The sequence below is a fragment of the Lissotriton helveticus genome, chromosome 4_1, assembly GCF_964261635.1.
Source record: "Lissotriton helveticus chromosome 4_1, aLisHel1.1, whole genome shotgun sequence".
NCBI lineage: Eukaryota > Metazoa > Chordata > Amphibia > Caudata > Salamandridae > Lissotriton > Lissotriton helveticus.
The window spans coordinates 1536346425-1536373515 of record NC_136063.1 but is presented as its reverse complement, the minus strand read 5'-3'; positions in this window follow the sequence as shown (position 1 = coordinate 1536373515).

The following is a 27091-nucleotide window of genomic DNA, read 5'->3' as shown; positions in this document are numbered from 1 at the left end:
ATCGAAATTTTGTTTAGTGTTATGTATTTTATTATGTTGTTTATATGTTTGTTAAATATGTTTTGTAATGTATGTTTGAAAATTTGTAAATTTGTTTACATTTTGCGTTTTAGTATCAGAGCGGGTTGTGGGTTTATAGGGGAATAGGGTGGGAAGTAATTTAATAATAATTAATTAATATATTTTTGTAAATATTTTTAATTAATAATTAATTGGTGATTAATTAATATTAATCAGGTAATTAATTATTATATTTTTGTAAATATTTTTAATTAACCAATTAGAGTTAATGTTTTAATATATATAATTTTGTTGTTATTGTTAATTAATTAATTGGTAATTAAGTAATATTAATTAGTAAATTAAATTAATTAGAGTTAATGTGCTAATATATTTAATTTTTTGTTATTGTTAATTAATAATTAATTGGTAATTAAATAATATTAATTATTTAATTAAATTATTTAGAGTTAATGTGCTAATATATTTGATTTTTTTGTTATTGTTAATTAATAAATAATTGCCAATTAATAATTATTAAGTGATTAAATGATGTGATTTATTTATGTGTAGTGGGTTGTGTGTTTATAGGGGTATAGGGTGTGATATAATTAAATGTAATTAATTAAAGAGATTGTATTTATTTGTTGGTATTTATTGTTAATTAATTAGTAATTAATATGTGTTAATTAGTTCATTTATAATTACATCAATTTAGTAATATTAATTGTTATTAATTGATTAATAGAAATTTATATTAATTGTGTTTTTTTTGTATGTGTAGTGTGTTGTGTGTTAAAGGGGGAGTAGTGTGGTAAGTAATTTTTACCCCCATGCTATCCAACGCTTTCCCTACTGTTGCACCCTCTGGAGTGGGAATAGCAATTTAAACCCCTACGCTATCCAACGCTTTCCTTACTGTTGCACTCTCTGGAGTGGGAATAGTAAATTTTACCCCTACGCTATCCAACGCTTTCCCTACTGTTGCATCCTTTGGAGTGGGAATAGTAATTTTTACCCCTACGCTATCCAACGCTTTTCCTACTGTTGCACCCTTTGGAGTGGGAATAGTAATTTTTACCCCTACGCTATCCAACGCTTTCCCTACTGTTGCACCCTCTGGAGTGGGAATAGTAATTTTTACCGCTACGCTATCCAATGCTTTTCCTACTGTTGCACCCTCTGGAGTGGGAATAGTAATTTTTACCCCTACGCTATCCAACGCTTTCCCTACTGTTGCACCCTCTGGAGTGGGAATAGTAATTATTACCCCTACACTATCCAACGCTTTCCCTACTGTTGCACCCTTTGGAGTGGGAATAGTAATTTTTACCCCTACGCATTCCAACGCTTTCCCTACTGTTGCACTCTCTGGAGTGGGAATAGTAATTTTTACCCCTACGCTATCCAATGCTTTCCCTACTGTTGCACCCTCTGGAGTGGGAATAGTAATTTAAACCCCTACGCTATCCAACGCTTTCCCTACTGTTGCACCCTCTGGAGTGGGAATAGTAATTTTTACCCCTACGCTATCCAACGCTTTCCCTACTGTTGCACCCTCTGGAGTGGGAATAGTAATTTCTACCCCTACGCTATCCAACGCTTTCCCTACTGTTGCACCCTCTGGAGTGGGAATAGTAATTTTTACCCCTACGCTATCCAACGCTTTCCCTACTGGTGCACCCTCTGGAGTGGGAATAGTAATTTAAACCCCTACGCTACCCAACGCTTTCCCTACTGTTGCACCCTCTGGAGTGGGAATAGTAATTTCTACCCCTACGCTATCCAACGGTTTCCCTACTGTTGCACCCTCTGGAGTGGGAATAGTAATTTAAACCCCTACGCTATCCAACGCTTTCCCTACTGTTGCACCCTCTGGAGTGGGAATAGTAATTTGTGACCCCTACGCTATCCAACGATTTTCCTACTGTTGCAATATGTGGAGTACGTATATATATTAATTTATATGTAGAGTTTTTAATTTATTTTAAATGTATATGTATTAGTTATAATTTTTAAAATATGTTTTAATGTTTTTATTTAATATTTGTAAAAGTATATGTATTTTTAAATTATTTTTACATTATTATTAATACATTTAAAAAACAATATTTTTAATTTCGATATTTTTGTACTACGATATTAATGTTTCAATATTTTTGTACTTACCTTTATGAAGATATAACTCCGATATTTTTGACTTCGATATTTTTGTGTCGATATTTTTGTATGTAGATATTCTGTCTGTCCATATTATGTCATAGATTCGTTATAGTGCCCCTGTCCCACTGGGTGTTTGAAGGGGCCCCTCTATTTCTTTTACACATATTACATCACTCATGACATGGTCAGTGACATCACTCATGACATCACTCATGACATCTCAAACTACATCACTGATGACATCATCCAGTGAATGTGTGTCTTTCTGAAAAATAAATATTTTTTATAGATTTATATCTAAAGGTCGATGGAAGAATAAATGGGTAAATAAGTGTCTAAATGGATGTTTTTTTGTAAAATTGATTGTATAACTGACTTATTAAGTGTATCTTAGTGAATACATGTATTAGAGAGTAATGTTTAAACATTTAAATATCTCTATCAGTGTCTCACTTTGTGTATAACTGGCTGTATGGGTTGGTGAGTAGCTACATGAGTATGTATATGGGTTATTAGTTGGTTTTTTGAGTATCAGTATGACTGTCTGTATGGTTCGCTGTGGGATATTACTGCATCTTTCAGGTCACTACTGACCCTGAAAAGTAATTCTAACCGTACTTACATTAACTTGAATTTCCTTCCATAGGCTACCAACAATGACTGGTTTCACTTTGAAATTCTTCTACGTGTGGAGTTTTTGAACTTTATAAAATTCCTATAAAATCAGCAGAAGTACGAATTCCGATTTACTCACCTGTTATCAGGAGTGACCTCAGTGCTGCTTCTTTGAGCCCAGTACTGATCCTGAAAAGTAATTCTTACCGTACTTACCAGTAACTTGTATTTCCTTCCATAGGAATTCATTGTGTGGTTTTCAGCAGAAAAGTTTCTAAGTGTTGATTTTTGAAACATACAAACATTCCTCTAACATCAGCCGAACTACGAATTCCGATTTACTCACCTGTTATTAGGAGTGACTTCAGTGCTGCTTCTTTTAGCCCAGCACTGACCCTGAAAAGTAATTCTAACCATACTTACCAGTAACTTATATTTCCTTCCATAGGAATCCATTGTCTGGTTTTCACCAGAAAAGTTTCTAAGTGTCTAATTTTACAAACTAAAAGTATTCCTTAAAAATCGCCTGTATGACTTAAACGCATTCTTTCAACTGTTTACAGGAGATGCACCAGCTCTGGATCCAGGATCCACCACTGAGTAAGAAAAAGTAACGATAACACTACTTACCTGCTAAGTGAATTTCCTTCCATAGGTTAACATTGAGTAGTTTCATTTGGAAATTCTTCTAAGTGTGGAGTTTTGGAACTTGAAAATATTCACCTAAAATCAGCCGAACAACGAATTCCGATTTACTCACCTGTTATCAGGAGTGACCTCAGTGTTGCTTGTTTCAGCCCAGTACTGATCCTGAAAAGTAATTTTAGCCGTACTTACCAGTAACTTGAATTACCTTCCATAGGATACCATTGCCTACTATATAAAATATATATAAATTAAAAAATATATATAAAAAAAACAAATATTACAATTTCAATATTTTTAAAAATATTTTTTTTCAATTTCTATTCAAAATATGTAATGTAATTTAAAAAATAAAATATCTAAAAATAAATATTTTGAAACAATGTAGTAAATCAGTATAAAAAAATATAACAATTAATACATTTAAAAATTATCATTTACAAAACCTTTGAAATTCACTGAAAAAACCATAGGTTTCAGCCACGTTATAGTTAGGAATTAGCATTTAAAAAACCTTAGAAATTCACTGAAAAAAACATAGGTTTCCGCTACATTATAGTTAGGAATTAGCATTTAAAAAGCCTTAGAAATTCACTGAAAAAAACCATAGGTTTCACACATGTTATATAGTTAGCTGGACATTTCACTCATACAAAACCATTGAAATTCCCCGGTTAAAGTTAGTTCAGCTAACTATAACTTGTGCGCCCGCAATGCACTGCTGATGACGTCACATACATCACTCATGACATGGTCAGTGACATCACTCATTACATCACTGATGACATCTCAAACGACATCACTGATAGCTCCTTCTTCATTCCTGATTTACCAAACACCCATCAGCATTTTGATAGGACCCGCTCTTCTGCTCTTCTGCGGTGGGCCTCACTTCACGACCGAGGTCAGCCGTTGTAAATCCATCGCTGCAGGTTACCCATACGAAGGAGGTCACACGAAGAAAATTCTTTCCGTTTTTAATTGACACCGAGCCAGCACAAAATTGATCAGCAACACCCATCAAAAAAAGTTCAAACGCCGGGTGCGTTCCGGGAACTCATTTTCCCTTCTTTTGCGGTGTATAGTTCAAAGAAACTGAAAGCACGTAACATCGCGCACACCTTCATTTAATGCCTGCCTCCCGGGCGTGGCTAAATGCAATGCCTCTTGGACATTGTAGTACGCTGCTAATTCGCCCATGTGGGTGTGCTCGACAGTTCCAAAATAGAACATAGTTTATTCCCCAGTGGGTAGATGGAAGGACCAGCTGCAATCTTGTGCCCCGCTTTGTGGCTGCCCATCCAGGCGAGCAGGCGTTATCCTGCAATAGCGCCAGCTCCTTCTTCATTCCTGATTTACCAAACACCCATCGGCATTTTGATAGGACCCGCTCTTCTGGGAAAATGAGTTCCCGAAACGCGTCCGGCGTTTGAACTTTTTTTGGATGGGTGTTGCTGATCAATTTTGTGCTGGCTGGGTGTCAATTAAAAACGGAAAGAATTTCCAGTACCCCTCCTTAATCATATTCAATCAAACTAACAGACTCCCATGTCCTTCACTCAAATTAACTACTTATATTTCCCTGTACTAATCCACCACTAATTCGATGGGATCAGAAGTAGCTGATGCTCGTGGAAAAGCGCTTTAATGCCTCGTATGGGGAAGAAAACAATATTACAACATTAATGGTTGATACCAGAGCATTACTGTATGTTTTAGAAGTACATATAATCAATTAACCTAAAGTATAAATTCTAAAAAGTCTGTGGACCCACGAATGATATGAGCCTTTGAGCAGACAGTGGATGCAGGTGGCAGAGCACATAAAAACTGAGGGCCTCATTTACGAGGTTTTGGCGCGTCACAAGGAATCTTGCTGCACTGCACTGCACCAAAAGAAAAGGACAGGAATGCACTGTATCTATGAGCTACAGCATATTCCTGTCTTTTTCCTCAGCACTGGTGCACAATTGGCTGCCATGTGCCAATGTAGGCACCTCCGCACCATGGTACAACAGTGCCAGTGTTGTTGAGCTGTTTGATTTTGTGCAGAAAGGTACACCTTCTTGCACAAAATCAATCAATTGAGGCGATTTCTTCTTTCTATGTCTGATGCAGCAAAAATTAGGAGACATAAAAATGTTTCTCCTCTTTGCAGCTCCCTAACGGCGGTAGAATCTGACACAATTCCAGGTTTACTATTCCTTGTAAATTTAGGAATGTATCAGATTCCATTGGTGTTGCGTGGCAACGCCCACAGCAACACACATGAAATTCCCTTTCACACAGTGTTCTGTATAAACGGGGAACCTATTTACAAGGCCATGAAAAGCTATTTAAAGTGCTTTGCATGGCCTTGTAAATATGCTGTGGCACATTGCTCCACCAGAGCATTAAAAAAAGTGACGAACCGGCAGTGCAAAAGTGCCACAAGGGGCCTCATAAATTTGGCCCTGTGTTTCTCGCAGAAGGATAATGACGAAGCATAAGAAAGACAATGAAAGAAGCACAGAGGACTTCCATAAATGGATGGTGTTGTAATCCCGTAGAAATCGCGGGAGAAAGAACACAACGTTACGAGAGATGGGTAGAAGGGTGATGAATGCAGAACTGAGGCAGAACGTTAATACAACCATGAGTGTACCAACCAAAGCAGTGAACGTCCCATTTCCTAAAATACTGTTCAGTGTTTGCATGTGCTGATCAAGAAGTGATTTCTGCAAAACGTTGTGGTGTTCCTGACTGGCTCACAATCGCAAAGCAAGGCTCCTGTGTGCCATGTTCGTGATATAAAATTGTGCAGGCATCACGTAGGAAAAATTCACTGGATGTGCATTCTGCCATCTTCCCCGTCAAATGTCAGAAGCATGGTAAGTGACGTCTTCCCCGTAGCCTCCAGTATAGCGCCTAAGAATTGCATGAAAGAAATATACATTTTTAGAGAGTTTATCAATATTTGAACCTATTATTCTGTAACTCAGACTTGTTTTACAATAAAGTGATAGTGGTGACAAAGTATTGTGCTTTTAGAGGGAAATAATAACCTATTTCTGCATACTACATCCCGGCATTAAATAATCTCCAGAAAATCTAAAGTGAACCTATGAATTCAAATGCCATTTCTCTCTGAAATATCTTTTCCTTTGTAATCTCCAATTCCTTAATTGAAAATGGTGCTATTGAGTAGATATTTCTCATCTGTATTAAAAAAAGAAGGAACTTAAAATGCCTTTCTCAAAAAACACAAATATAGGATTTGTGAATAGCAAGTACAGAGTTAAAATGTTTGACATACTGGGTGAGACAGTTCGGGATAGATTAGAGAATACAACAGTGGACAATTTAAAGCTTGCTTTCGAAAGCGAACAAGTAATAATGCTTTTTTTCAGGAACTCAAACTCGTACTTAATTTAAATGATTGAATACACCGTCCAGCTAACAGTATCTTTGCTAGCATTCATTTTGTCTATAAATAAAAGTTGCACGTGCACCAATTTGCTGACCCTCCAAAACGGACACATTGGCTGAAACACACGCTGATTGCTTTAGTGTGTTGACACGCCTTTGGATATTTCAAATGCTCTGTCGTGGGCTCCCTTCAGTAGGAGCTTGGAGCAAAACTAAACTCAAAGCTTTTTTAGATATTTTTAATACTTTATCTTTGGTTGGGCCGTAGGGATCTTAGGGCCATATGTAGTTAAATACTATTTACTGATTCTAAAATACCGAATTTTACTGATTCGGTATTTCAGAATCGGTAAATGGTATGTAGGTATTGATTTGGTAAATTTTACCAAATCGGTAAAATTCGGTAATTACTGATTCGGTATTTACCGATTCGGTAATTCCTATTCCTTCCATAGGAATGAATGGGAATTTCCGATTCGGTAAATACCGAATAGGTAATAGGGGGAAGACTTACAAAGGTGGCAGGCTGTCACATTGACACCCTGTTGCACCCCTGAATAGTGCATGGGTGCACATGTGCCACACATACATGCCCTAAGGGCATGTATGTCTGCCACATGGCACTTTTGGAAAAGGACAAATTTGCTTTTTCAAAGGTTTTCTATATTTACCACCAACTTTTAGTTGGTGGTAAATACCGAATCCTTAACTCAGAAATGAACTCAGTTGAGTGCTCCCTACATTAATGATTCGGTAATTTACCGAATCGGTATTTTAAGGAATCAGTAATTTACCGATTCCTTAAATTACCGATTCGGTAAATTACCGAATCCTTAAATTTGGCCTCTACATCTCAAATGCCCAATACCGGTCGGTAACGGACGAAATTCGGTAATTTCGGCCGTTACCGACCGGTATTGGGCTACCTACATCTGACCCTTAGTACTGTGATTATGATTTTCTAGAAACCGCTTGTAGCACAATCATTACATGGTTCTTGTATTCTAAGGCTATTGTATATGATACCAATAGAAACGTGTGTATTGTACTGAACACACTCACAGTCAGTTCTACAATCTCATCTGTGGTATTTGTAATCGTAGTCGGGGCCTCCCCAAACCCTTGTTTTAAAGTTGTGTTTAATACTCCATGGATAATTATTGTTGTGGGAGAGCACCATAGCAATCTCTATAATAACCCTCAAGTACTGTCGTTAACCCTGTACACAGCACATGCATTACATATATGAATGTTTAAGAACATATGAGTAATTTCCTATGCCCTTAAATAGATTACAGGCAGATAAAAACAATTGAAATTCACATTGAACACAGGAGCTGCATAGGAATGTCCTCGACCACACGAAAAGGCAGTACGGTTTGTGTAGAAATAAGGGGTAAATGACATCATATGTCTAAAAACAATGTCTGTGATCAGGGGACAAATGGATTAGTACAGAGACGGTCCCTTCTTGATAACTGAGGCTATCAGCAGCTCAATTCTCTTGAATTTAGAGACAACTGTTCAAACAAGACTCATTCCCCGTGGTTTTACAACAGGCATTGTCCAGGCTGTGCCATACCACAATATTTCATTTGGCCGACCTACTGGTGAATTTCTTGTACACACACATGGCGGCCGAGTCAGAAGATAGCGTGCAATGCATCCCGTTGGCATAATCTTGCATATGTTGCTGGGAGGGAAAGAAAATGCCTATGAAACTCAGACTGCCCATAAAAACTGGAACATCTGCTGGTGCCGTGCTGGCGAATATTACTGACATGTAAGGGTTGTTCGGCATTTTCTCTCTTTCTGTTATTTTTTCACTTGGCTAAAATGGACCTCTAGGGAATATCTGGAAACTGTGCTACTGTTCTGTGGATTTTAGAAATCATTCTTTTTAACCATGGCTGCATTTGTTATCCACGAGCATTTTCTCTTTCTCTGTTTTTTTTTTTTTAAACTTTATTTTGACATTTTCAGTTACAGTACATTCGCAACATGCATTGAGTCGTACACATTCCATAGATCATAGGGCATGCATAAAGTAGTTGATCCATAGCGCAGAACTTTAGAAATAGACATCAGAGATACAGCAATTAAATCTATAGCATACGAGAGAATATCACATCGCTTAGTCCGGCTTTCTATATTGCCAGTCTATTGCACTAAAGGGGGGTCCTGCCTCAGTGATCTAGTTCAAGGGGCAATGTATGAACTTCCCGTCCCCAGGGCGTATACACCTGCGTATTTCTCTTTCTCTATTGTTCCTTCGTCCTGTGAATGTAATCTGTCACCTTCATGGGACACATTTTAAATGTACTCACGAATAGAGCCAGAGGTCAATAAGGATTTAATCAGTGAGGAGCGGGCACTCAGATATGATGATGTTCTAACAGAAGTTTAAACGCACAGCATGACTGGACTAAGAAAGGGAAGCTAAGTATGGTCTTGGGAAACATAGGGGGTGGGAGCACACTGCCTGCCTGTCAGCGTCAGTCAACCCAATGCAAGTACTTTACATTCTTCAACATGTTTCGTTTTAATTGGCACCCACGGGCAAGGAGCAGTCTATTAGTTTGGGGGTGCTCGGCATGCTCCTTTAAGTACATCAGGTCTGTACCACCCCTAGCCACCTGTGCATCCTGAGTTCGTCAACCCAACATCCTATAGGAACATTAAACTAGGGTGGAAGGGAGCCCATTGCTAGCATGACAGCACCAATCCTCCTAATGCATTCTGGTAGATGCAGTCCTCAATATTGATTATACGAACCCTGAGACACTTCTGTGACTTGGGGAGGTACAGAATATCAGATTACATTGGGAGGGCTAGTGCTAGCAGGTGAAATGTGAGCTCTAATCCCCCAAGTGTAAATTTCCTATCTATGAGGAACAGAGGACAGAGGAGATAGGAGATATACTGATGGATAGCTCTTTTGAAGATGATGTTAATTCATATCCATATAAAGGTGGAATAAGGAGCTCTGGAGAGTTATTTACAGATCCATCTCCCTCCTACCATACCTGACAAAGGACTTTGAGAAACGAATCAACCAATTCCTCATCAACGACCTCAGCAACCACCAGCTCCTCGGTGCCACGCAGTCTGGATTCAGGCTCAAACACAATACAGAACAACAATTATTGCCACAACAGATGACATCTGCATGTTCCTTGACAGAGTAGACACAGCAACCCTCATTCTCCCAAACCTCTATTCAGCATGGTCTCAAACCTCATCCTCATCAGGTGCCTGCATTGGACTGGCATCCAAGGATAGAACACAAGCTGTCAGCCTAGCACATTACACCTGGAAGCCCACAAACTCATCTGTGGATTCACTCAAGATTCATCACTCAGTCCCACTCTCTTCAGAGCACACAGGATCCCTCTGGCCAATGTCATCCGCACCCACGATATCAACATCTTATCATAGGTAAATGACACGCAATGCATTCTCTCCTTCTAGGACAAGACCTACAACATGAGAAAGAGTTTCACTGCCTGCATGACGGAAGTAGCTAAGTGAATGAAAGCCAGCTGTCTCAAGGTCAATACGAACAAGACAGAATTAGTGATTTTCAGCAAGCACACCTCACCATGAGACTCCAACTGTTGGCTGGTCGAACTCGGACCTTCTCCCAGAAAGTCCAGGGAGCTTGGAATAATCATTGACAGCAAACTGGACATGACTGTGCAACTGCATTCTGCTTTCATACCCTGAAGATGTTGTGGAAGATCTTTAAATGGTTTCAAAGCAGCAGAAGAAAAACTGTGATTCACGCCCTAGTCACCAGGACTGTGGGAGCACCCTTTATGGCGGGACCACCAAGCAACTCACTAGAAGACTAAAGACCATACAGAAATCAGCAGCCAGACTCACCCTCAACCTCCCCAACAGAACAAACATTACACCACACCTGAGGGAACATCACTTGCTTCCAAAACACAAATGCTCTCAATTGAAACCCCTCACACACAAATAATACAAGGCATTCCACAACTCAGACCCCACCTACCTAAACAGTTGCATTTCCTTCAACCAACCATCCAGACACCTCCGCTCCCCAGGACTCCTACATGCAACCATCCCATGCAAACACAGAATCAGATCAGGAGTACAAGACTTCTCTTACATTGAGCGTTAGGAGTGGAATTACCTTCCTCTCCACATCAGAAACTCCTCCTGTCTTCTTGAATTCCGCAAGAAGCTGACGACCTGGCTTTTCAATTAACCCATTTGCCCTAGGTAGGCCTAAGCACACATATTTACTCAGCACCAGGATGCCCTCGCGAGTGATAGTGCGCTTTACAAATTAACATAACAAAACATAGCATAGCATGACATACTGGAGGCAGATTTCAGAAAATAGCATGATTAGCTTTTAAGTTCAACATACAAAATGTATTATTTAAAAACATATAAAGTAATAAAGTGAGGTAAGGAATTCATTGTAAGGCACCATCGCAGTGGACATCAGAATCTCATAGCTGGGAGCAGCAAATAGGCTACGTTTTCTGAGGGAGAAATAACTGCAAGCAAAAATGCATTTTGGGCTGTAGCACTCATAATCCTTGCGTCATTTCTACTTAGGAAGGTCGGTAAAATACCAGTTCCTCTACTATTATGGTCCATGTTGGAAGCGCAAAAGACCGTAATTCCTTAAACGTTTTAAAACATTGAGAGTGCTGAGGTATTCTCTTACTCTTACTTCCAGGGCGTGAAGTTTTGCTAAGACTCTGAGGGGCATATTCTCAAGAAGCTATTGCCGAGTTAACAGCACTTTATCGCAGCCAAAGTCATGATAAATGTTTCACCCCATTCACAAGCTGGTGCTAACAGCACCAGTTTACCTGCGATAGCAGCCGCAAAAACATCTCCACAGATGACCCCCGCAACTATCGCTAATTAGATACAGAGTAGGCGTTCCCGTGCCAAAAGCCGCGGCAACACCACTCTGCAACATGCTCAACGACCAGCCAGATCTGCGATACGACCACAAAACATGCAATAAGGCGCGTTAGCAGTAGGAAACTAACACCTGCTCTGACCTGGTGTACAGTCGGACCAAAGCCTGCACCACAAAAGGGAGCTAAGGCCAGAGCCACACCTGAAGGGTAACAGATGCCATGGAGCCACTGATCATGCAGGCCGGACACCTAAGAGGGCAATAACACCCACAGCCACCACTCTCAGGACCCCCGCTCCCTGGGCCCCCCCTCCTCGGCCAAAGACATTTCACATCAACTACATGGAATCATGTACCAAAACATCTGCCTGATGTCGCACAATCACTTCTGGTGACATGCATGTGTCGGCACAAAAACGAGCATCACACATTCACCTTCGATGCAACAAATGGAAATGTATTCAAAGAAACACAGAACAGAAATGAAGACACATAGCAGCTCCCCTCAGGACAATCCGTAGGTCACAGCCTGCAAGACAAAAATTATGATGAAAAGGTGTTTCCTGCGCACATCAAGGGACAGAGAGAGAGCGAAAGAGAGAGAGAGAGAGAAAGAGAGGTGTAGCAGGGTTTCTGTTCTCCCACAGAACTGTGCACAGAGGATTGGAACCTCAGCGAATTAGGGTGACCCAAAACTCACCTTAGTACCCAACAAACCCCTTACCGAGCTAGCTACAGTGTCTCATTGGTCATAACCAACTCCCAATGTTTAGACAAACCAGAACATGAACTCACCAACCTCAGGTTACGTGGAACACGTGAGCACTCTTTCGTTATACAATCATTACAAACCAGAACATGGAGTAAAGAAGAACACGTGAGCATTTGAAATGTTTATTGTGAAATTACTTTATTCGAAACAAGTTTCATAAAAGTACAATATACAATATCCGAAATACATTTAACATATTCCAACCCATAATATAAAACAAAAATAGGCTATACATGAAAACAATTCAGACATCGGGTAAAAGTTTTGACCTGATGAACCAAGCATTCGCCACATATTTGGCCACCCCGCAAACCATATGCATTGAAATGACATTAGTTAGAATGATACGCATGGCTACTCTATGGTCCCTCACCCCCAAATTCCTACAAACAGGTTTCAACCACCTTTCTCTTGGTTGTTTGTAAGCTACACATGCAAATAGGAAGTGGCCCAGTGATTCTTTCGGGCAGGAACAACCTGTATATTTGAGCTCTGTTCCTCTGTATCCCTTCCAACCTTCTTTGAATGAATTAAGGGGTAAAATACCATATCTGAATTTCAGAAACAGTGTTCTATCGCGAGGGTAAGGGATATCAAAAAAGGGAGTGAAGAGGTGGTGCAACTCGGCACCGCGGTGGGCTAATCCTCCTCTTATGAAAGTATGAGTAATCAACAAAGACCACCTGAAAATAAATCAGTAGATATTCCGATGTTGTTGGAATACACTCAGTGTGTTAAAATACCCCTCACACACCAAAAGGGCCCTTGGTGTCATGCTTCATCATCGGGGTCTTCCCGCCCCTGCTGCGGGACGGGGCAGTGCTGCGACAAGCGGCTACGCCGGAGCACCTTTTAAATGTGAGTGCTATGTAAGTGATAATGAGGTGAGTGTCAGTGGGGTCAGGAGTGATATAGGTGAGTTTAAAAGATACCTGGCCTGGTGTTAGAAAAAACTGTTTAATAGGCACTGGCTGGTATCGTTAAAAAGGGTGAGGCGGAGGGCAAGAGCGGGTTACTAGTCTTGCTCTCCTGTGTGGGTCAACATGTTTCGGGGCGACATGCCCCTTCGTCAGGACCGGGTATATAGATCCCCCTGTCACTCACTAATGTGCTCCCACAGATGGAGAGTGTTATGTATTATCAATGTGTATAGATAGACTTAATAGATACACGTGAAAAAGCTAGGTCAGAAATACTGATGATATAAGCTTTTGAAATGAGGAGGCAATGCCCCATGAGCCAAGCTGGGCGAAGGGTACAGAGGGTCCAATCAACCCCCACACCTCAGTGCTTCCTCCTTCGTCAGTGGCTTCCGTGATGGACCTGGATGAAATCCATAAAAGGCTCTAACTTTCTAAGGGGCTTGTGGTCAAGAAAGGTACAAGTTAAATGACCCCAGTTTGGATTCCTAAGTTCTTTTGCAACAACCCAATCCCAGTAAAGTTTTTTGACAATTGATTTTGAGGGTGGCATTTGAGAAATCCAACTCTCCTCCAGACCTATTGATTTCACAAGCCTCTTTAAATTGTTGAGCCATTTAATTTTATTAGCTACATTCAAGCTAATCAGCTCATCCAAAACCTGAGCATAATAAAAAAGTTCAGGGGTCCTTCTGAGACGAACCCAAAATAACAAGGGGCGAATTTGCACCAGATCAGAAATTGATTTTTTACCCAGATCTAAAAACAAAGGTTTCAAGGGGGACGATAAGGGTAGCGAAACCATATCTCTAATAAATTTGTTTTCCGCCACTACTAAAGCTTTTGTATTTTCCGCCCCCCAAAGTTCTGAACCATAAACTGCCGCTGCCAATGCTTTCCCTTCATAAACTGCCAGGGTAGGAGCAATGGGTCTACTAATGGATCGTCGCTGGTTCTTAGAAATTATTCCTGAAACCCTTTTAAGATTTAAAACCCTTTTAGCGATATGGGCAGACCAACTCAAATTATTACAAAGTCTCACTCCAAGGTAATCAAATTCTTCTACTACCTCCAGCGAAGTGCCATTCAACAAGAGGTTTACCCTCCTGTGTTTCTTTTTGGCAGTCAGCACCATCAACTTTGTTTTCGAAGTATTTATTGACAACCCCCTATCTTTACAAAAACTGCAAAAACGATCAAGCAGTTTTTGTAAACCCATGGGGGATTTTGACATGAGAAGGGTGTCATCGGCAAAGAGGAGAGTGGGTGTTTTCTCTCCTGCAAGGACGGGGGCATCAGCAGGATCCTCCCTCAAATGGTCTACCACCCCATTGATAAAGAGGGAGAACAGGGTTGGAGCCATCACACACCCTTGTCTCACTCCCCTATTTACCGGAATCTTCTCAGTCAGTTGGCCCTGGGTTCCCCAGCGAATCCTAGCATAATTCCCTTCATGAAGTTTAATAATGAATTGTAGAAGGTAACTAGGAAAACCCATATCGGATAATACCGACCAGAGCTTAGCCCGTGGAATGACGTCAAATGCTGTCTTCAAGTCTATGAAAGCCAGGTATAGACTGCCCTTAGTAATTAACACTGACTTCCAACAGACTGCACAAAATCTGAAGACCTGATCTATTGCACCTATATTGCATCTAAACCCGGCCTGAAAATGGGACAAAATGCCTTTATCCACAAGCCAAGACTCTGTGCGATTTATGATCACCCTTCCAACCGCCTTCTGAATAATGTCTATCAGACTTATCGGTCTGTAATTGGTGGGGTCATCCCTTTCGCCCTTTTTATAAATGGTTATCACCTCAGCACCTTTCCAGGAGTCAGGAACAGAGTGACCAGCCTGAATCAGATTCATCAGACATGATATATACTTAGCCCACACATTTGGTTCGTACTTTAACATATCCCCTGGAAGACCATCTTGGCCTGGGGCCTTCCCGGGCAATAATTTAGAGATAGCATCTAATACTTCACTCTGGGAAAATAAGTCTGTGTTGGGGATCACATTTTCACAAGGCATACTTTCGGGGATAGTAGCTGATAGAGATATCGAGCTATCCAAGCTATCCTCACAGTACAGTTTTAAAAAATGGGAATACCATTCCTGTTCAGTAATATGATTTAAAATAGGTCCTGCTCCCTTTCTATCTAGAACATTAATTAGTTTCCAGAATATAACAGTATTTTTCCCACATGCTGCTTCCTTCAGCTGCTGCCAATGCTCTTCCTCCTAATCTCTTTTAGCAAATTTTATACTACTTAAATAATCTTTCCTGGCCAACCGGACGGCCACAGGATCCTTGCTACGCAATGCTTTAGTAATTGCTTTCCTTTTGGTTCTACAATTAATCGTGTACCATGGATTACTTTTGGGTTTAATACCATTAGAGCGGGGTTTTACCGTTGGTTTCTTACAAAAGTGGGCTCCCAGTTTTCTTGTTAAATTATTATAAGAGATCGACAAGCTGGGATCAACTAGATTAACTGGCAAGGAGACTAGAGCTGTCAATCTACTGGTTTCTTTAGATACCAAATCCTTAATATTTTGGAGCTTCCCCTCATCACATTTAACCACATTCCTTTTTAGCTTCCGATTATTATTTACAGGGAAAACTTCTTTAGTTATCAACTCTGTTTTCCAACTATGATCGCGGCTACTTACCCACTTAAATTGCATACATAAGGGGTTGTGGTCGCTATAGGAGGACTCCCTGACCTCCATATCAATTACATCGGGCCAGGAATGTTCATCTAAAAGGATGTAGTCGATACGAGAGGGGCACCCCAGCCTATTAAAGGTCATCGCTCCTTTGCGATCTGATTTTGTACGGCCATTAAGAGCCCATAAATTATGATCTAACACCAGGGCATTCAACTGAATAACTCTCGAAGACCATTTCTTAATTGGGCTAAGATTTAATGGTGGAATGATCTGACTACCTTCCACTACATTAGGCCCCAATGCTTCTTCTACATCTAAAGGTTCGAATGTGCAGTTAAAATCCCCCCGACCAGTATTTTAGATCTGGTCGGGAGGTTTGATAGCTTCACATCCAACAGTTCCAATATTGGGGAAGCGAGCCCTCCCTGGAGGCCTCTAGCATAAATACAGAAGATTTCATAACTATAGCCCCCTGCACAATTCTTTAAAGTAATATGTAAGATGTCATTAGAAACATACTTGTTAGTGATAACACTACAGTTCAGAGATATTTTCACCCAAATATGTAACCCACCAGAGGGGCGCCCTCTCCCCAATGAAACAGCTGGAACATAAAAGGTAGAATAACCATTCATGTATTCGGGGGATGGGCACCACGTCTCTTGAAACATACAAATATCGAATTTGTTAATAAAAACATTCCAATCAGGGTTTGCTAAATTTTTCTTTAAACCTGCAATATTCCATGATAAAATATTGATAAAGGGACCCGGTGCCTTTGATTCCATTTGTCCTATAGTAGCTATATCTAGCGTACAGTTACCAGTTGCAACCATGGGTTCAATAATATCTGTACCTATACTAGTGGAACCTGCAGTAGCCACTCTGTCTAAGGGCGGATTTACTTGATCTCCAGGTAAAACCTGCACCCCCCCGACTACCCAATCGCTCAATGGGCCTGTTAGTGAGTCAATCGACTTCCTCCAGGCCATTGAAACGATTGTAGCATTGAATAGGGTAATCCAGCTGGGGGCCCAACCATCCCTCCTTAAACCTAATTCCACCATTATATGGTCTACCTCTCCCTCTTCGGACTTCTTGCCAGTCTCCGTTTGCGGCCCCTCCCCAATTATTGGAGCGTTGGTTCCCTTGGGTTTCAAGTCTCCTCCTACCATTTTCGTGTGTGGTAGCCCTTAGCCAACTCCATCTGTTATCATGGTTCCCCACGGGCATATAAAAGTATGACAGGGGTTTAACAAGGATCTCCGAGTCATTGTTACGGCAATGCCCAGAGCAAATAAACTCTACTATACAAGGATCTTCAAATGTAATCACCACACAGTCACCTTTGAGATGTTTCTTTTTCTCTCCTACCCATGGTGCTCTCTCAACCATAAGGATATTTTTATTGACATTGGGAGGGGGTGGGAAATTCCTATCCAACCAGTGACAGACTTTGTTTTTAAGGCCCCAAAATGTTTCGGTAATGTCTGATGTAAGCTCAGGGACACCCGTTAACACTATCACAAATGGGCAGGCGTCTGATGGTAAACTAATATTCCGCCGTACCCTTGGTGTCTTCACTGGGGGTGGAGGAGGGACAGCGCTTAAAGCGGTAGGACCAGCTTTTTCCAGAGGTTTATTAACGTCTGCAGAAACTTGTTTAGTGACCACTTTACCAACCTTCTGCCCAGTAGAAACGGTTGAACAAGTCTTGGTTTGCTGGTTGGGTGCTGGTAAAGGGTTCTTAGCCAATGGCAGTGGGGTTCCTGATGTACCCGGGGTATTCTTCTGGATTACTTGAGTTGCTTTTTCCCCCTTACAATTCAGGTCCTTGGATATAATTCCAAGTTGATGTTCAATACCCTGGAGTCTAGTTTCCAAGGGCAAAAGCAAGGACCTAATAAGGGTCGCTAGAGAATCAAAAAAGGGCGCATTCTCATTCTCTTCATTCTCTACAGATTCATCAAGGCTACCATTATCAAGAATGCTAGCCAAGCTTGTATCGGATGCAGTTACGTCAGGTAACTCTAGGGGCAGGGGGTGGGATACACGATGTGGCCTAACATTGTCAACTGAGGCATCCACACTTATCCCTCCCTCCTGTAAACCATTTCCCACACAAACTGAATTCCCCATACAAGGCAAGGTAATCTGGTTTACTACAGTATCACTAGGCACCTCTAAAACGAATGATTTTGGGGAGGATGTTGTACCTTCTACAGGGAGCCCTTCTGCCTGTGAAGGGTCTGTATGTATAATAGCAGAGGTAACCACTGGAATAGTAAGAGTGGCGGACTCAATTGAGGGTACTGGTAGAATGGGTACCGGGGGTATATTTATACATTGAGGCTGGGCCACAACTGATGTAGGGGTCACATGAGTGGTTAACGATTGGGGCGTATCTGATAAACTCAAATGTTTATTCGGGGTACAAGCCAAGGCTATATTACCCAATGACGATCTTTTGGCTTTGAGCAAATCTTGAGAAACCCTCCGTTCCATCAATATAATACCCTCATCAATTAGGGTGTTAGTGCGAAGGATAAAGCTATCCAGAGTATTTGTAAGTTTTTTGGTTTTTATATTCTTTATCCCCGCCACCTCCTGACTTCGGGTTTTTCGTGATGACATTGTATTACACCAGCAAGTAACTATCAAGGGGTACTCTAGTCAGAAAGTAGAAGGACAGATGCTTAATTAGCAACCCCTGTAATGTTAAATATTACCTAATAAAAACTGGTACACTTGGTGGTGATAAAGACTAAACAATAACATCCCATACGAGAATAGAGCACGTCAATGACAACAACAATAGACAATTAATAAAACTTGCAAGGGGTTGCGGCCAGTCCAGTCCTTTCGGTCCTCGGAGGGCCTCAGAGGGCCCGCCCTTTGCCCGGGCTTAGCCCCGGGCTTTGTCCCGCGCGCGTCCCGCGTGCGCGCTCACCACTACGTTAAAATAGGAGAGTTGGGGGCGGGAAGAGACACCAGGTGCGCTGAGATCTTGAAGCGCTGGGCACCCTGGGTCTCGCAGTCCCGGCCCCGGCAGCGTCCGTCTGTTTCCCAAGGTCCTCGTGGGTCAGGATAAAGGGAACAAAACCAGCAGGCTAAAAGTATTTAAAATCTTCAAGGGTCAGCAGGAAATTCCCCAGGAGGCTGCGAGCGGCTCCCGCGGAGCGGGGGCCGCGAGCCTTAAGTAGCCGGTAAGAGCCTGTAAGAGCAACGGAGGGCGGAGAGCTGGGGGCGGGAAGAGACACCAGGTGCGCTGAGATCTTGAAGCGCTGGGCACCCTGGGTCTCGCAGTCCCGGCCCCGGCAGCGTCCGTCTGTTTCCCAAGGTCCTCGTGGGTCAGGATAAAGGGAACAAAACCAGCAGGCTAAAAGTATTTAAAATCTTCAAGGGTCAGCAGGAAATTCCCCAGGAGGCTGCGAGCGGCTCCCGCGGAGCGGGGGCCGCGAGCCTTAAGTAGCCGGTAAGAGCCTGTAAGAGCAACGGAGGGCGGAGAGCTGGGGGCGGGAAGAGACACCAGGTGCGCTGAGATCTTGAAGCGCTGGGCACCCTTGGTCTCGCAGTCCCGGCCCCGGCAGCGTCCGTCTGTTTCCCAAGGTCCTCGTGGGTCAGGATAAAGGGAACAAAACCAGCAGGCAAAAAGTATTTAAAATCTTCAAGGGTCAGCAGGAAATTCCCCAGGAGGCTGCGAGCGGCTCCCGCGGAGCGGGGGCCGCGAGCCTTAAGTAGCCGGTAAGAGCCTGTAAGAGCAACGGAGGGCGGAGAGCTGGGGGCGGGAAGAGACACCAGGTGCGCTGAGATCTTGAAGCGCTGGGCACCCTGGGTCTCGCAGTCCCGGCCCCGGCAGCGTCCGTCTGTTTCCCAAGGTCCTCGTGGGTCAGGATAAAGGGAACAAAACCAGCAGGCTAAAAGTATTTAAAATCTTCAAGGGTCAGCAGGAAATTCCCCAGGAGGCTGCGAGCGGCTCCCGCGGAGCGGGGGCCGCAAGCCTTAAGTAGCCGGTAAGAGCCTGTAAGAGCAACGGAGGGCGGAGAGCTGGGGGCGGGAAGAGACACCAGGTGCGCTGAGATCTTGAAGCGCTGGGCACCCTGGGTCTCGCAGTCCCGGCCCCGGCAGCGTCCGTCTGTTTCCCAAGGTCCTCGTGGGTCAGGATAAAGGGAACAAAACCAGCAGGCTAAAAGTATTTAAAATCTTCAAGGGTCAGCAGGAAATTCCCAAATGTTTATTTACTAATGCCGTCTTCTCAGGTGCAGTATCTTAGATAATACAAGTAAACATATTATCAACAACAAAGCTACAAGCATAGTTACTAGTCCATAGAAAGCGAACGGTGACAGCATGTTACCATGCTGTAAATCAATAAGGGTTAACAACACTTATTTCTCACCCTCCCTAACTCACATATTATATTAATAGCTAAGAAGGTCTCTTTGGGTTGAATTAGGGCGGGCCCATACCTCAGTGTCCTAGAATGAAGGGATCACATCAGCATACACCAGCTCTCTCTGCATGCGAACAGCATCAAGTGTGTTATGTGTGTCTCAAGCAAAGCAATATAAAACCCGCCTTAAAGCCAAAGTTGGCAGAAGCTGCACTTATGTTATGTCTATAAAGGCGCGAAGATCAGACTTCATAACAATTCTGTATTGTGTTGTTCCTGAAGCTTCAGCACTCTATGTGCAGACATAGTTTATTAAGCAAAGCTGATATCAGAGTAATAACATATTATTCTCAAGTAAACCACAACGAACTACTAGGTTGAAAGCTAAATCAACAATCAAGTGTCGTGTGCAGAAGCAGCAAAGGAAAAATGGCGTTTAAACATTTAATGAGCCTATGCTAACTTAACACATTATAAGGATATATTGTAGCTATATGACACCCCCCCATGATCCGAGGACGGATAAGATAAGATAAGATAAGGGCAACTTCATGAAAGCAGAGTTCAAGAACTGTAAAAAAATTTAATATTTTGCTCAAGTCAATAGGTCTGGGAAATTGATCAATGTACGAAAAATCGCAAAATATGCAAGCTGGAAGTCAAAAATCCGGAAAGAAATCATGGAAAAGTTTTTAGGACAAGACCGTATAAGCAAAATATGCAGCAACAGCCTCCAGCATGAAATCACCGTCTTCATCAGAAAACAGTTCAGCCATCCAATTCAAAAGTGGAAAAGAACATACGTGTTCCCCAAGTATCGGAGCCTCTATTACCATCAGAGGACAACTCGGTGGGTTCTCCAGAAAGCTCAGTGCCAAGAAATCCTGCGCTGCCGTGAATATATCCCAGGGACCCATTAGTCCATGCACCGCTGCTATTGCCATAATCCTCTCGTCAGAACAAACCAACTCGTTAGTAGTGATAGGACTCATCAGCTGATTAAAATCGACGCCAGGAGAAACCGGCCCGCAGAGACACAAATCAATGGCCCAATCAAAATCACAGCTCAGGCAGTGAAACACAGGCTGGACACAGGTGAAGTAGGAAAATCGAAACGATAATCCATATGCCGTGCTTAAAATCGCAAGCGGCAGTGTGCCAAAATATTCAAGCATTCGGTTGCGAAACAGCGGCAGCAGAGGCTGGGCCGCTTCTTCCACATGTGGGGCATCCATATTTAAGGAAGCAGAGAACAACTAGGACGCCTGCCGCTAGTGCCAGTAAAACCGGGAATCCACCAAACAGACTCGAGAAAATGGAATGAAAGAAACTAGGGATTACTCCAAATATTTTTTCAAATGAAGTCACAAGGCCATGCTAACTGCTTTAAAAAAATGCGCTAGCCCAGATGTCGAGGACGCGTTAAAGATAGAATGTATCATTTCGCCAAAATGCAACGGTAAATCAGTATTTAAAAGGGCCTGAACCTCAGTCCGGGTGTTAGCTATGTGAAGCACGAAAGTTTCCCGAGCCGAACTCAAGGCCACTTCTTTCTGGGACAATAGAGCCCTCAGTCTAGTCATGCCGTTGAACTCTGCCTTCAAGGTTGGTATGCGTGGCCAAATGGAAACCTCCCTATTTTCATGTGTGGGTGGGTACAGGACATTTCTGCAGCAAACGACACGTTCACTTACTGTTACCACATAAGCTACACCTCTAATTAACCCGCAACAATCTTCATTATTCAAAAGTAAATAACTTCCGTTCCCTAACATGGTAAAAGTCGGGGTAATTGCTGGTACAGGAGTGCCTTTTAAAACACAGGCCAAGTTTGGTCGGTCCTGGTTGCAAGAACCGTGTAATTGTATGTGTCTACACATTAACGAATGATCTGGAGTTTCTGTACATTCCTCCCCATTTAGATAAACTTCTTGGCCGTCCCTCAAACATCTATAAGTGAAAGGAAGGGACCATACTTCATGGAGAAAACCACTACCCAAAGGCTCATAGCGACCTATGGCAACATATTTCATACAGTTAGTAAATTTATACAAAGTAAAAGGTAATGTTAACAGACCGTGGATAAGCCACGTTGCAGCTGAGGCTTCTGCCACAGAAAAAGGCAAGGATTCCAATTTCTCAATATGTAACATAGAAAAAGAAGCATCTCGCATAGAAAGCAAGCGTTGTTTGTCAGTCAAATTAAAGGGTGCAAAGAGAGAGGACACGTTCATGTAGCCCCATGGCACCTTGCCAGATTTAAGCGTTTGCAGGGTCCATGCAAATTGCATGATAGAACGTAATTGGTTCTGACCATGGTACAAAACAGATACCTCATCATGCACACTATCCACTACAGAAGACACAATGTTATCTAAAGTGTAAATGCGTGAAGAAAGCATGTTAATACTATTGTCTACCACTGCAAGGACTTTCTCTAGATTTGCTTGATCTATAGCCCTAAGTCGTGTTGCAGCCTCAATCTGCGATGTTTTCCATATTTCATTGTACACGGCATATATCCATCTTTTCGACCTACCACTAGCCGGGCCTTTTTTGAAATCATTTAAATCTACATCATCATTTAGTTTTGCAAGATGTAATTTAACTGCAGATAATTTAGAATGCTTCAGCCAAGTTTGACATAATTTACCCACAGAGTAAGTAGTGACAGAATGCCCAGTTTCAAAACGTGAATCTAGTTTAACCTGAGCAATAGCCGTCAGACAAACCCGGAAAACGGCGCTGGCACGAATCAGCACTCTTGTGCCACACTAGCCAACCTTTAGGGTCTATACTGGATATGTTAAAAGAAGAATTCAGCAATAGGGTCTGTAATTCTCTAATCGAAAATTGAGTATGATTACTCCAGCCTGAATATTCCTCTAACTCGGGGATAGAAGGAAAATTTAGTTTTTTAGCAGTAGCCAATCCAAAGCATGTCGTTTGTGAAATAGTAGAATTCAAAAACAAAATCTGATTAGGGATGAGACATGCATGGTGCAAAGCCTCAGCGCCTTGTACCTGCCAGTCCTTAGAACCCCAAACTGATTTTAGGTCAATTATTTCCTTCCATACTTCATAACCGCCAATAGCCAGCTGATCTAGAAAGGACTTTGAATACAATAGTTTGGTATTGGTAAGTCTAACCTTGGACATAGGCTTCTGTGTCATTTTGAAATAAAAGGACTCGGGATTAGACTGATTGAAGTCAGTAAAGTATGTGTACTTTTTCAAAAAAGTACTTGAACTGCCTTGTGTAGGAGCCGGACAATGCTCCCATTGTGTATAATTCACAGTATTCCTTCTGGATGTTGTTTTATGTAAGAAGTGATTGCCAAAATGTTGAAAGCAAAATAAATCACCATAATTAGCAGATTCTAAATATAAATCTTCAGCATCAAAGGCAGCATAGTATTTCAAATCAGAAAATAAAGACTCAACGGCCTGAACATCCCAATCATCAGAACGTATGTTTTGTTTGACCACATCCCCCATATTAACTCTAAGCACGTTAGGGACATTAACAACTTCCGTAGGGCCATGAATTTGAAATCGAACGGCATCCCACACGATCCCATCAAGGACAGGCCAAGCAGTGATGTTAACAAATGTTAAGTCTCTTCTCAGTCTATGTGCAGAATGTGATGAGGAAAGGGGAGCCAAAGTTCCATTGAGATGGCGAATGCATGTTCTTTCCTCGACATAGTGCCCATTTACCAACCGGAAAAAATAAAACACAAAACCAATTGACATAAAAAGATATATTGAAAAAAGCACCAGCCAGATATAGGTCCAAGGGGGAATCAAAAAATGTTTTTTGAATAAGGATGCATAAACTGCAAAACGAGAGGGTTTCTTCGAGGCAAGGGAAACAGAGTCAAATGAAAATCTGGATTCCGTGGCTAAACGTGCTTGCAGGTCAGGCATGGACAAATCAGTGGGGTAAGTATAGTCTATTTCATCATGGTTTGTTCCGGGCAAAGTATTTAATAAAGGACTGGAAATTGCAGGTAATTCGAGGGCCACTTCAGTTTCATTATTAGAAGCAGTGGGCATAACTGAATTTCTCACAATGGAAGGACAGGAAACAGCCAGTGTCATACTAAGAAGAATCGGCCACTCTGTGTATCTTGACATTGTCAATTGAAATAAACCTGTTTTCTTTATGACCAGGAAGTGGTGGTAAAATGACTGTTCTTGTGCCCTTCACTCCAAGGACTGGAACCGGAGCTCGATAGGACAGACCAAATTCTTTCTTGTTATCGATCTTCTCACGAACCAGTTCTCCAACTTGGGGTAGCCAGCCGACTACCGGGATCTGCAATGCAACATCCGACGTGGAGGGCAAATGTTCCTTTGCAAGACCGTCTCTGGTCTTTTGTAGATTCTGTAAAACATTGCAATGTTCATCTGCGTCAAAGGAAGTGGCGCGAACCACACAGTCTAGACCGTCAAGGTCAGGGACGTACATCTTGATGCCAAAGAGCATTTCGTATGGGGTCCGCCCAACCAGAGACCTTCTAGGGAGATTATTAAGAGCACGCTACATGCCATAGAGGTGGGCTAGCCAGTTTCTGCCAGTGCCTATAACTCGAGCTGTCAAAGATTGCTTTAAATCACGGTTCATTTGCTCCACTACACTGTTACCCTCAGGTCTGTAGGGAGACGAAAACTTGACTTGGACCCCCATCGAATTCATGGCATCCTTATACGCCTTAGAGGCGAAAGCCGGACCCTGATCCGAATGGAAGGTACCACAGGCATAAATCCCTACAAAGATGCGCAAATCTCTAATGACAGTCCGTGAATCAGCGCTGCGATGGGGCCAGACCCACACAAAGCGTGTGCATGAATCAACTGCAACTAAGATGTACTTATACGCAGTATCAGATGAAAAAGGACCGCAGTGATCTAAATAAACACAACCTAGTGGTTTATTAGAAATGTACAACTGAGTCTGTGGCGGACACGCAGCAGTCGAAGGTTCAATCTGCTGACATATGTCACAAAGAAGGACATAATCACGCGTCTGTTTGTACAGTCCCCGCCACCAGAAACGTTGTTGTAATTGAGTTACAGTGGCTGAGACGCCCGCATGCGCAGACGCCACACCTTCATGGGCCGCAGTAATCAAGTCTGCCCTGCGATCCGCGTTGGGAATCAAACGTTCACCAACATCAGGTATTTTCACAAAAGGAACCTTTTCGGTACTTAAGTGGTATGTGTACTTCGAAGAGAACCCCGAAGGATGTTTACCTCCCTTCTCAGTGGCAGCAACAGCCGCCAAGATTTCACTATCAATCTTAGTTTTGGACCTAGTAACTGCTGCAACCAAGTATGAAGATACTGCTGATTTCGCCGCCTCATCAGCAAGCGAGTTACCAACAGCGTGAACCCCAATACGCTGGTGGCCAAGAGTATGAATCATGTAAACGAGCGGCAACTTAACCTTAAGTTCCGCCACTCGAACCCAGATCATCTTGTGTTTTATTGTGCTACTTTTGGAATCACGAAATTCAATCTGAATCCAAAAGAACAAGTTTTCAATGTAAGACTGGACACAATAATAAGAATCACTCACAATAAGAGTAGTAACACTAGGATCAGCGTACTCCAACGCTAGTAAGAGAGCACGAAGCTCTGCCAATTGTGCGGTGCAATCGCCCAGTGGCAACGTGTGCACTTCCCTGGAAACGAACTCATCGTTCAACATTGCACCGACCACAATGGCGCATGCGGAAACGTAGGCGTGTTTAGAGCCATGCGCAACCTGCGCCGAACCATCAGTGTATATGATGCAATGGAAGTCCCCCAAAGGTCGCATAGCCAGAGGAGCAGGGTGAACGAATTCATACTGCAAGAACTCTTGCGACCGTAATGAGGCGTCAAAAATAAAAGTGACATCCGTGGACGTCAAGGACGCAGCCCATTGAATCCACCGAGGGTGCAAAGCTTTTGAATTTGGTACACTGGCTTTCGTGACTGTCTCCAAATGAGGACAGGGTGTTACAACCAACATGCGTTTCCCTTGTGACAGAGCCCGTTCTTTAAGAATAGCCATCTGTACAGCTGTTAAAACCTTTTCCACAGTGGGAAACCGCATCTCAGCCGAAGTGTACAAGTGTAACTTGTAAGCAATAGGTACTGTGTCTCCTTCATTAAAAGTGAGGTACGTGAAACCCACTGTCCCTGGTGTTATTCTTATCACCAGGTTGGTATGGTTGTCACGAGTCAGTAAGAACTTAGAAGCGAGCAAATCAGCCTGCAAGGATTGCAAAATGGCTGAATGCTCAGGCAGCCAGCATGATTTCGAAAAATTTGGTTGTATCAAAGCATACAGAGGCTTGATACGCTGGGCATATTCCGGAATGTATGTCCTCCCGAAATTTAAAAAACCCAGCAAAGAATGTAATTTTTTCAGTGTAGTAGGAGCGCGCAACTGTGCGCACTTCTCCAAGAAGTGAGGAGCCAAACCTCTACCTTCATTGTTGAGCCCATAGCCCAAAAACAACACTGTGTGCTCAGCAATGTGCGATTTTGCAAAGTTAAATTTGTAACCCATGTCTGCAAAGTTACAAAT